Genomic DNA, 12,471 nt, shown 5'->3' on the forward strand with positions numbered 1-12,471 from the left:
TCTATTAAGACTGGGACATGACTGGGACTGGGACAAGACTGGGACTGGGACAAGACTGGGACTGGGACAAGACTGGGACAAGACTGGGACTGGGACAAGACTGGGACAAGACTGGGACTGGGACAAGACTGGGACAAGATTGGGACTGGGGAAAGACTGGGACTGGGAAAAGACTTGGACAAGACTGGGACAAGACTTGGACAAGACTGGGACATGACTGGGACTGGGACAAGACTGGGACAAGACTGGGACTGGGACAAGACTGGGACTGGGACAAGACTGGGGCTGAGGGTGTGACTGGGACTGAGGGTGTGACTGGGGACTGGGACAAGACTGGGACTGAGGCTGTGACTGGGACTGAGGGTGTGACTGGGACTGAGGGTGTGACTGGGACTGGGACTGGGACAAGACTTGGACTGGGGGTGTGACTGGGACTGAGGGTGTGACTGGGACTGAGGGTGTGACTGGGACTGGGACAAGACTTGGACTGGGGGTGTGACTGGGACTGGGGATGGGACCAGACTGGGGCTTGACTGGGACTGACTGGGACTGGGAGGGGACCAGACTGGGACTGGGGGTAGACTGAGACTGGGACTGGGACTGGGGATGGGACCAGACTGGGACTGGGGATGGACTGGGACTGGGGACTGGGACTGGGACTGGGGATGGGACCAGACTGGGACTGGGGATGGGACTGGGACTGGGGATGGGACCAGACTGGGACTGGGGTGTGACTGGGACTGGGACTGGGGATGGGACCAGACTGGGACTGGGGGTGGGACTGGGACTGGGACTGGGACTGGGGATGGGACCAGACTGGGACTGGGACTGGGGGTGTGACTGGGACTGGGACTGGGGATGGGACCAGACTGGGACTGGGGACTGGGACTGGGACTGGGACTGGGACTGGGGACTGGGACCAGGACTGGGGCTGGGACCTGACTGGGACTGGGGATGTGGGACTGGGACTGGGACTGGGGATGGGACCAGACTGGGACTGGGGGTGGGACTGGGACTGGGACTGGGGATGGGACCAGACTGGGACTGGGGGTGGGACTGGGACTGGGACTGGGGATGGGACCAGACTGGGACTGGGGATGGGACTGGGACTGGGACTGGGGATGGGACCAGACTGGGACTGGGGACTGGGACTGGGACTGGGGATGGGACCAGACTGGGACTGGGGATGGGACTGGGACTGGGACTGGGGATGGGACCAGACTGGGACTGGGGATGGGACTGGGACTGGGACTGGGGATGGGACCAGACTGGGACTGGGGATGGGACTGGGACTGGGACTGGGACTGATGGGACTGGGAGACTGGGACTGGGGATGGGACTGGGACTGGGGATGGGACCAGACTGGGACTGGGGATGGGACAGACTGGGACTGGGACTGGGACTGGGACTGGGGATGGGACCAGACTGGGACTGGGGATGGGACTGGGACTGGGACTGGGGATGGGACCCAGCAGATTGCGACCCCCAACAGATGAAGCAGCCAAACTGCAAGTCTACGTACTCTTCAAATGGGACAAGACTGGGACTGGGACTGGGGATGGGACTGGGACTGGGGATGGGACTGGGGATGGGACTGGGGACTTGGGACTGGGACTGGGACTGGGACTGGGGATGGGACAAGACTGGGACTGGGGATGGGACTGGGACAAGACTGGGACTGGGGATGGGACTGGGGACCCAGCAGATGAAGCAGCCAAACTGCAAGTCTACGTACTCTTCAAATGGGACAAGACTGGGACTGGGACAAGACTGGGACTGGAACAAGACTGGGACTGGGACTGGGACTGGGGATGGGACTCAGCAGATGAAGCAGCCAAACTACAAGGACTCTTCAAATGGAACAAGACTGGGACTGGGACAAGACTGGGACTGGGACAAGACTGGGACTGGGACTGGGGATGGGGATGGGACCCAGCAGATGAAGCAGCCAAACTACAAGTCTACGTACTCTTCAAATGGGACAAGACTGGGAATGGGACAAGACTGGGACTGGGACTGGGGATGGGGATGGGACCCAGCAGATGAAGCAGCCAAACTACAAGTCTACGTACTCTTCAAATGGGACAAGACTGGGACTGGGACAAGACTGGGACTGGGACAAGACTGGGACTGGGACTGGGGATGGGACTGGGATTGGGACTGGGGATGGGTCTGGGGATGGGACTGGGACTGGGGATGGGACCCAGCAGATGAAGCAGCCAAACTACAAGTCTACGTACTCTTCAAATGCTGGATTTGTTTAATTTTAATTTTGTGAGTCTTTTAAACACACAGACCTGAAACAGCCAATGCAGACACACCCTTCAACTGGAGGCCTGTGATGGTGATACTGTTAATCAGGGTGATTTTGGAGAACTGAGACACGGCACTGACTTAGATGGGTTCGATTTACTAATTGATTGAATTCGGATTGGATTTAGGCCTCACAATCAATTGACACTGATCAACTGTGAAAGCAGATGATCTTGGGAACATCTTTAGAATTGCAGCCATTGTTCGGCAAGACTCTTAAATATTCCAAACACACAGATCTGGCAACACAGACAAACTCTTCGGCTTCTGAAACCTCTGATGGATGGAACCTTACCTGACCGCCGCCAACTTATATGACTGATGACTTATTGATTGAATAAATGTGGACGGAAGGTTGAACTTGAAACATAACGGAAAACTACCAGCGGTAATTCCTGCAAAGGCTTTTTATTAAAATGATGTATTTTTTTTTTAGGTTAGAGATAACAGAACAAAACATTTATAATAACTGTAAGCTCGTGGAAAAGTAGAGGAGGAGTTGAAGGATCTACTTGACTTTACTCTTCGTTGAAAATTGAAACTCTGAACTGAACTGTCTGACAGTACAAATTAATTTAATTTTAAACTTGTCAACTCTTCAGCGATTACTACTTTTAAAAGGGGAGGTCCCAAATGGCACCCTATTCACTATTTTAGTGCACTACTTTGATTATAAGTCTACTCAAAAGTAGTGCACTTTATAGGGAAAAGAGTGTGCCGTTTAGAATACGGACTACAATGGAGTGCTGCTCGCCTGCATTGATCAATGTGTTTGTGCATTTGCATGAAATATTTTACATTTAAGTCTCTGTGGAATAGTTTAAGCGTCAGTATAGATATTAAATGTTTGTAAGATTTTACCCCTGTGTAATTCATGTACTGTGTATAAGTACTTTTCTACATTCCCAGCATGTCTTATATTCATCAGGTATGGTCACCAGTGTTCCTGTATTGGTAAAACAAAATGGAGGACAACATGTCTTGGTCACCAGTGTTCCTGTATTGGTAAAAAAACAAAATGGAGGACAGCATGTCTTGGTCACCAGTGTTCCTGTATTGGTAAAACAAAATGGAGGACAACATGTATTGGTCACCAGTGTTCCTGTATTGGTAAAACAAAATGGAGGACAACATGTCTTGGTCACCAGTGTTCCTGTATTGGTAAAACAAAATGGAGGACAGCATGTCTTGGTCACCAGTGTTCCTGTATTGGTAAAACAAAATGGAGGGACAACATGTCTTATATTCATCAGGTATGGTCACCAGTGTTCCTGTCTTGGTAAAACAAAATGGAGGACAACATGTCTTATATTCATCAGGTATGGTCACCACTGGTCCTGTCTTGGTAAAACAAAATGGAGGACAACATGTCTTGGTCACCAGTGTTCCTGTATTGGTAAAACAAAATGGAGGCCAACATGTCTTGGTCACCAGTGTTCCTGTCTTGGTAAAACAAAATGGAGGACAACATGTCTTGGTCACCAGTGTTCCTGTCTTGGTAAAACAAAATGGAGGACAACATGTCTTATATTCATCAGGTATGGTCACCAGTGTTCCTGTCTTGGTAAAACAAAATGGAGGACAACATGTCTTGGTCACCAGTGTTCCTGTATTAGTAAACAAAATGAGACAACATGTCTTATATTTATCTGGTATGGTCACCAGTGGTCCTATCTTGGTAAAACAAAATGGAGGACAACATGTCTTGGTCACCAGTGTTCCTGTCTTGGTAAAACAAAATGGAGGACAACATGTCTTGGTCACCAGTGTTCCTGTCTTGGTAAAAAAAATGGAGGACAACATGTCTTGGTCACCAGTGTTCTGTCTTGGTAAAACAAAATGGAGGACAACATGTCTTGGTCACCAGTGTTCCTGTATTAGTAAAACAAAATGGAGGACAACATGTCTTACATTTATCTGGTATGGTCACCACTGGTCCTGTCTTGGTAAAACAAAATGGAGGACAACATGTCTTACATTTTATCTGTTATAGTCACCACTGGTCCTGTCTTGGTAAAAACAAAATGGAGGACAACATGTCTTGGTCACCACTGTTCACTCCAGGAACAGGGTTGGAATTAAAACCTACAGGAGGGTAGCTCTACAGGAACAGGGTTGGAGTCTAAAACCTACAGGAGGGTAGCTCTCCCAGGAACAGGGTTGAGTTAAAACCTACAGGAGGGTAGCTCTCCAGGAACAGGGTTGGAGTCTAAAACCCTACAGGAGGGTAGCACTCAGGAACAGGGTTGAGTTAAACCCTACAGGAGGGTTAACTCTCCAGGAACAGGGTTGGAATTAAAACCTACAGGAGGTAGCTCTCAGGAACAGGGTTGGAGTCTATAACCCTACAGGAGGTAGCACTCCAGGAACAGGGTTGGAATTAAAACCTACAGGAGGGGTAGCACTCCAGGAACAGGGGGTTTGGAGTCTATAACCCTACAGGAGGGTAGCACTCAGGAACAGGGTTGGAGTCTATAACCCTACAGGGGGAAGTAACACTCCAGGAACAGGGTTGGAGTCTATAACCCTACAGGAGGGTAGCACTCCAGGAACAGGTTGGAGTCTAAAATACAGGAGAATGAGCTGCCGTCACTGAGTTACTATTCAGTTCACTGTTTAGCCATTCCATGTTTATAGGAGATGTTCATGTAGAATAATTATCCTACTCTGTTTATTAAAACCCTCAGAGCACTGTACTCCCGTCACAAATGCCACCCTATTCCCTATTATAGTGGTACTACTATAGACCTGAGCCCTATTCCCTATATAGTGGTACTACTATAGACCAGAGCCCTATTCCCTATATAGTGGTACTACTACTATAGACCAGAGCCCTATTCCCTATATAGTGGTACTACTATAGACCAGGGCCCTATTCCCTATAGTGGTGGTACTACTATAGACCAGGGCCCTATTCCCTATATAGTGGTACTACTATAGACCAGAGCCCTATTCCCTATATAGTGGTACTACTATAGACCAGAGCCCTATTCCCTATTATAGTGGTACTACTATAGACCAGAGCCCTATTCCCTATATAGTGGTACTACTATAGACCAGAACCCTATTCCCTATATAGTGCACTACTTTAGACCAGAACCCTATAGAGACCCTATTCCCTACTCTGAACTTGTGGATACCATTTCTGTGTCTCTGCATCCTGTATGAAGGATGTTAGAAGTAGTTTTGCGAGCCAATGCTAACTGGCGTTAAGATTACAGCGACTGGAATTCCATGGGTATCTAACTAACAGTTATGCAAATTGCAGAACATTGAAGTGGTATCACGAGTTCATCCCAATCCCTTTATCCCTGCAGCCTTAGCCGAAGATAGTGCTTTTGGAAAGTATTCAGACCCCTTGACTTGTTTCACATTTTATTCAAAAATGTCATTTTATTTGATTCTAAAATTGATTCAATAGTTCTTTCCCCCTCATCAATCAACACACAATATCCTATAATGACAAAGCCAAAACAGGTTTTATAGACATTTTAGCAAAAAAAAAACAAACCTGAAATATCACATTTACATACGTATTCAGACCCTTCACTCAGTACTTTGTTGAAGTACCTTTGGCAACGATTAGAGGCTTGACTCTTCTTAGGTATGACGCTACAAGCTTAGCACACCTGTATTTGGGGATTTCTCCCATTCTGCTCTGCAGATCCTTTCAAGCTCTGTAAGATTGGATGGGGAGCGTCACTGCACAGTTATTTTCAGGTCTCTCAGAAGAGGGGTTCAAGTCCGGGCTCTGGCTGGGCCCTTGAGGACATTGAGAGACCTGCGTTGTGTAGCTGTGTGATTAGGGTGTGTAGTCCTGTTGGAAGGTGGACCTCCGCCTGAGGTTTCTGAGCCATCTGGAGCAGTTTGTCATCAAGGATCTCTCTGTACTTTGCTCCATTCATCTTTTTCCCTTGATCCTGACTAGTCTCCCAGTCCCTGCCTCTGAAAAACATCCCCACAGCATGATGCTGCCACCACCATGCTGGGCCGTGGTTTTGGCCAGGTTTCACTCCAGAAGTGACGATTGGCATTCAGGCCAAAATAGTTTTCAATCTTCGTTTCATCAGAGAATCTTGTTTCCTCATTGTCAGAGTCCTTTAGGTTCCTTTTGGCAAACTACAAGCAGCCCCGTCATGTGCCTTTACAGAGGTGGCTGTCTGGCCACCATAAAGGCCTGATTGGTGGGGTGCTGTAGGGTGTTGTCGCTGGAAGGTTCTCCCATCTCCAAAGAGGAACTCTAAAGCTTTGTCAGAGTGACAATTGGGTTCTTGATCACCTCCCTGACCAAGGCCCTTGGTCTAGGAAGGAGTCTTGGTGGTTCCTAACTTCTTCCATTTAAGAATGGAGGAGGCCACTGTGTTCAAGTGGACTCCAATCAAGTTGTTGAAACATCGATGATCAATGGAAACAGGATGTCATTATGGGGTATTGATAAGGATTTGAAATGATTTAATCAATTTTAGAACAGGCTGTAAAGTAACACCATGTGGAAAAGGGGTCTGCATACTTCCGGAATACACTATATATGTTTAGCAATTTGCATAACTGTTAGTTAGATACCATGGACTTCCAGTCATTGAGCTAAAGGTAGTTAGCATTGACTCGCAAAAGTGCCTCTAACATACTGGACAGAGGGAAGCTCATCTGACTCCGGGGGAAGTAGATAAAGGCTCATTATAAAATCTCAGGAGAATGCTTTGCAGGTTCCAACGCTAAGTATACGAGCAAACCAATGGGTTCCAGCGCTAAGCATACACGAAGCAAACCAAATGCTCTTAGGTTCCAACGCTAAGTATACACGAAGCAAACCAAATGCTCGGTTCCAACGCTAAGTATACACGAATCAAACCAAATGCTAGGTTCCAAACGCCAAGTATACCCACGAATCAAACCAAATGCTAGGGTCAACGCTAAGTATACACGAATCAAACCAAATGCTAGGTTCAACGCTAAGTATACATGAAGCAAACCAAATGCTAGGTTCCAACGCTAAGTATACACGAAGCAAACCAAATGCTCAGTTCCAACGCTAAGTATGCACGAATCAAACCAAATGCTAGGTTTCTGGCGCTAAGTATACACGAAGCAAACCAAATGCTAGGTTCCAACGCTAAGTATACACGAATCAAACCAAATGCTAGGTTCCAACACTAAGTATACACGAAGCAAACCAAATGCTAGGTTCCAACGCTAAGTATACACGAATCAAACCAAATGCTAGGGTCCAACACTAAGTATTCACGAATCAAACCAAATGCTAGGGTCCAACGCTAAGTATACACGAATCAAACCAAATGCTAGGGTCCAACGCTAAGTATACACGAATCAAACCAAATGCTAGGTTCCAACGCTAAGTATACACGAATCAAACCAAATGCTAGGGTCCAACGCTAAGTATACACGAATCAAACCAAATGCTAGGGTCCAACGCTAAGTATACACGAAGCAAACCAAATGCTCGGTTCCAACGCTAAGTATACACGAATCAAACCAAATGCTAGGTTCCAACGCTAAGTATACACGAATCAAACCAAATGCTAGGGTCCAACGCTAAGTATACACGAATCAAACCAAATGGTAGGTTCCAACGCGCTAAGTATACACGGAGCAAACCAAATGCTAGGTTCCAACGCTAAGTATACGAATCAAACCAAATGCTAGGGTCAAGCGCTAAGTATACACGAATCAAACCAAATGCTAGGGTCAACGCTAAGTATACACGAAGCAAACCAAATGCTAGGTTCCAGCTAAGTATACACAAATCAAACCAAATGCTAGGTTCCGCTAAGTATACACGAAGCAAACCAAATGCTAGGGTCCAACGCTAAGTATACGAATCAAACCAAATGCTAGGGTCAATTGCTTCGTATACACGAATCAAACCAAATGCTAGGTTCCAACGCTAAGTATACACGAATCAAACCAAATGCTAGGTTCCAACTAAGTATACACGAATCAAACCAAATGCTGGAGTTAGCGCTAAGTATACGAATCAAAACCAAATGCTAGGTTCCAACACTAAGTATACACGAATCAAACCAAATGCTCGGTTCCAACACTAAGTATGCACGAATCCAAACAAATGCTAGGTTCCAACGCTAAGTATACGAATCAAACCAAATGCTAGGTTAGCAGCTAAGTATACGAATCAAACCAAATGCTAGGGTCAACACTAAGTATACGAATCAAACCAAATGCTAGGTTCCAACACTAAGTATACACGAATCAAACCAAATGCTAGGTTGTGCTAAGTATACGAATCAAACCAAATGCTAGGGTCAACGCTAAGTATACGAATCAAACCAAATGCTAGGTTCAACGCTAAGTATACACGAATCAAACCAAATGCTAGGTTCCAACGCTAAGTATACGAATCAAACCAAATGCTAGGGTCAACGCTAAGTATACGAATCAAACCAAATGCTAGGTTCCAACGCTAAGTATACACGAATCAAACCAAATGCTAGGGTCAACGCTGAAACCATGCCTGAAGCAAACCAAATGCTAGGTTCCAACGCTAAGTATACACAAATCAAACCAAATGCTAGGTTCCAACACTAAGTATACACGAGCAAACCAAAATGCTAGGTTCCAACGCTAAGTATACAAGAAACAAACCAAATGCTAGGTTCCAACGCTAAGTATACACGAATCAAACCAAATGCTGAGTTAAGCGCTAAGTATACACGAATCAAACCAAATGCTAGGTTCCAACACTAAGTATACACGAATCAAACCAAATGCTAGGGTCCAACGCTAAGTATACACGAATCAAACCAAATGCTAGGGTCCAACGCTAAGTATACACGAAGCAAACCAAATGCTAGGTTCCAACGCTAAGTATACACGAATCAAACCAAATGGTTCGATTCAATGGAAAATAATGTGTTTGATAAAAGGCTTTAAAATGTATATTTTAATATTGCTTTGTAGTCATTTGTTTGTGCACAGTGCAGTGTGATTATGCAGTCTTAACTGTCTATAACTCATTACAGCACATGAACGTAAATCTCTTTCACAGAGGCAGGGATGGGCATTAGTTTCTTTAGCTTTAAATATAGAACTGAGATACAGAGACAGTCACTCTGGAGCTCTGCATACACCCCCAACCAGAAGAGCATACTACATGTGCTGAATAACAGAAGAGAGGAATGTGTGTTTTCTGACCTGGAGCAGCCTGGGCTTCTGTCCATTCGCTGGTCACAAGGGTCTCGATGATCTTGATGTGAGCATCTGGGCTGGGCTCACAGCTGATGATGTGAACAAGTAGAAGAAAGAAGAAAAAAGGACGAAATGAAAGTCAAATTGATCCGGTGATTTTCCAGGCAGCTGACTGGCCCTGCTTCTCTGGTCTCCCTGGTCTCTCTCTCGGTCTCTAACCAGGCTCCTTTAATTGCTACATCACAGCTAGCAAATAGAAAAGCTTCCCAACCTAATCCTTTCACAGCCAATCAGTCAGCGAGCGTCAGCCAGCGTGCGTCAGTCGGTCAGCCAGCGTGCGTCAGTCGGTCAGCCAGCGTGCGTCAGTCAGCCAGCCAGCGGTGCGTCAGTCAGCCAGCCAGCGGTGCGTCAGTCAGCCAGCCAGCGGTGCGTCAGCCAGCCAGCGGTGCGTCAGCCAGCCAGCCAGCGGTGCGTCAGCCAGCCAGCCAGCGTGCGTCAGCCAGCCAGCCAGCGTCGTCAGCCAGCCAGAGTCGTCAGTCAGCCAGCGTCGTCAGTCAGCCAGCGTCGTCAGTCAGCCAGCGTCGTCAGTCAGTCAGTCAGCCAGCGTCGTCAGTCAGCCAGCCAGCCAGCGTCGTCAGTCAGTCAGTCAGCCAGCGTCGTCAGTCAGTGACACACCAGCGTCGTCAGTCAGTCAGTCAGTCAGTTCACTAGCGTCCTCAGTCAGTGTCAGCCAGCGTCCTCAGTCAGTCAGTCACACACAGCGTCGTCAGTCAGTCAGACACACAGCGTCGTCAGTCAGTCAGCCAGCGTCGTCGGTCAGTGAGCGTCAGTCAGTGATCAGCCAGCGTCGTCAGTCAGTCAGTCAGCCAGCGTCGCGTCAGTCAGTCAGAGCAGTCACAGCGTCCTCAGTCAGTCAGTCAGCCAGCGTCGTCAGTCAGTCAGCCAGCGTCGTCAGTCAGTGTCAGCCAGCGTCCTCAGTCAGTCAGCCAGCGTCGTCAGTCACACCAGCGTCGTCAGTCAGTGACACACAGCAGCGTCAGTCAGTCAGCCAGCGTCGACAGTCAGTGACACAGCGTCGTCAGTCAGTGACAGTCAGCCAGCGTCCTCAGTCAGTCAGCGTCAGTCAGTCAGTGAGTCACAGCGTCGTCAGTCAGTCAGTCAGCCAGCGTCGTCAGTCAGTCACACAGCGTCGTCAGTCAGTGACACACCAGCGTCGTCAGTCAGTCACACCAGCGTCGTCGTCAGTGACACACAGCGTCGTCAGTCAGTGACACACACAGCGTCGTCAGTCAGTGACACACAGCGTCGTCAGTCAGATCACACAGCGTCCTCAGTCAGTGACACAGCGTCGCGTCAGTCAGTGACACACAGCGTGCGTCAGTCAGTGACACACACAGCGTCGTCAGTCAGTGACACGTCACACAGCGTCGTCAGTCAGTGACACACAGCGTCGTCAGTCAGTGACACACACAGCGTCGTCAGTCAGTCACACAGCGTCGACAGTCAGTGACACCAGCGTCGTCAGTCAGTCAGTCACCAGCCAGCGTCGTCAGTCGACACACACAGCGTCGTCAGTCAGCGTCAGTCAGTGACACACACAGCGTCGTCAGTCAGTGACACACACAGCGTCGTCAGTCAGTGACACACACAGCGTCGTCAGTCAGTGACACACACAGCGTCGTCAGTCAGTCAGTGACACACACAGCGTCGTCAGTCAGTCAGTGACACACACAGCGTCGTCAGTCAGTCAGTGACACACACAGCGTCGTCAGTCAGTCAGTGACACACACAGCGTCGTCAGTCAGTCAGTGACACACACAGCGTCGTCAGTCAGTCAGTGACACACACAGCGTCGTCAGTCAGTGACACACACAGCGTCGTCAGTCAGTGACACACACAGCGTCGTCAGTCAGTGACACGCGCAGCGTCGTCAGTCAGTGACACGTCACAGTAGCAACCAGCGTCGTCAGTCAGTGACACACACAGCGTCGTCGTCAGTCAGTCGGTCAGTGACACACAGCGTCGGTCCAGTCAGTGACACACACAGCGTCGTCAGTCAGTGACACACACAGCGTCGTCAGTCAGTGACACACACAGCGTCGTCAGTCAGTGACACACACAGCGTCGTCAGTCAGTGACAGCCAGCGTCGTCAGTCAGTGACACACAGACGTCGTCAGTCAGTGAGTCAGCGTCGAGTCAGTGACACACACAGCGTCGTCAGTCAGTGACACACAGCGTCGTCAGTCAGTCAGCCAGTCGTCAGTCAGTCAGCCAGCGTCGTCAGTCAGTCAGCCAGCGTCGTCAGCCAGTCAGCCAGCGTGTCAGCAAATGGCAGCGTGCGTCAGTCAGTCAGTCGGTCAGCGTCGTGGTCAGCCAACCAGCGTCGTCAGCCAGCCACGTGTGTGCGTCAGTCATTGTGCCTGTCTGTCTCTTCCACCCACCTGGCAGCCTGCTGTCTGAAGAGCACCCAGCTGAAAGATCTCTCACCGAGCATGCGGGAGCTGAGGCAGGTTCTTGGGTGCATTGTGACACACCGGGACCAGTGGCGCAGCAGGCAGTGGAAGGTGAGCCAGTACTGGGCCGGAAGGCTGGAGTGCGCTGGCGATGTGACGCAGCTGCTGGGCACACTCCTCAGGGCTCTGCACCTCTGTGGGACCAACACACACACACACATCACACACACGTCAGAGAAGAAGGAATGTCACAATGACAAAACCCTTCCAAAAGCTCCCTCAGTTGTAGCTACAGATGTGTGAGGCGAGCAGGCTTCCCTTCGACCAATAGGGTGGCGGAATTAGAAATAAAGAGCCCTGTGTGCAGTTGGCAGGTTAGAAAACCGCTCGACAATGAGTGAGGAGTGCAAGGTACACTTGCAGATGATTGGCGAGATAAACCCTAAGGCTTATTTTAGTTGCTATTAACCACAGATATCCTGTCTCTGGCCATGTGACAGAACGATAATCCAGCGAGCACTGAAGAACAGAACAATGGGA

At 48.9% G+C, this 12,471-nt stretch overlaps 1 protein-coding gene across 5 annotated transcripts in view; it reads right to left on the reverse strand.

The window, feature by feature from the left end:
- The window catches only part of LOC118385486 (phosphatidylinositol 3-kinase regulatory subunit alpha-like), a 108,493-nt gene that overhangs the window by 38,178 nt on the left and 57,844 nt on the right, over positions 1-12,471 (reverse strand). The window contains exons 1-2 of one of the 5 annotated variants that reach the window (XM_052521468.1): positions 11,920-11,935; positions 9,484-9,566 (exon numbers count right to left, since the gene is read on the reverse strand). The exons of 2 other annotated variants lie outside the window; for them this stretch is intronic. The gene's annotated coding sequence lies outside the window, so the exon portion shown is untranslated. Of the gene's footprint in view, positions 1-9,483; positions 9,698-11,919; positions 11,938-12,471 lie in introns of those variants that run through there. 2 more of the 5 variants (XM_052521467.1, XM_052521466.1) reach the window with 2 other exon arrangements.

The sequence above is a fragment of the Oncorhynchus keta genome, chromosome 6 (assembly GCF_023373465.1).
Source record: "Oncorhynchus keta strain PuntledgeMale-10-30-2019 chromosome 6, Oket_V2, whole genome shotgun sequence".
Lineage (NCBI taxonomy): Eukaryota > Metazoa > Chordata > Actinopteri > Salmoniformes > Salmonidae > Oncorhynchus > Oncorhynchus keta.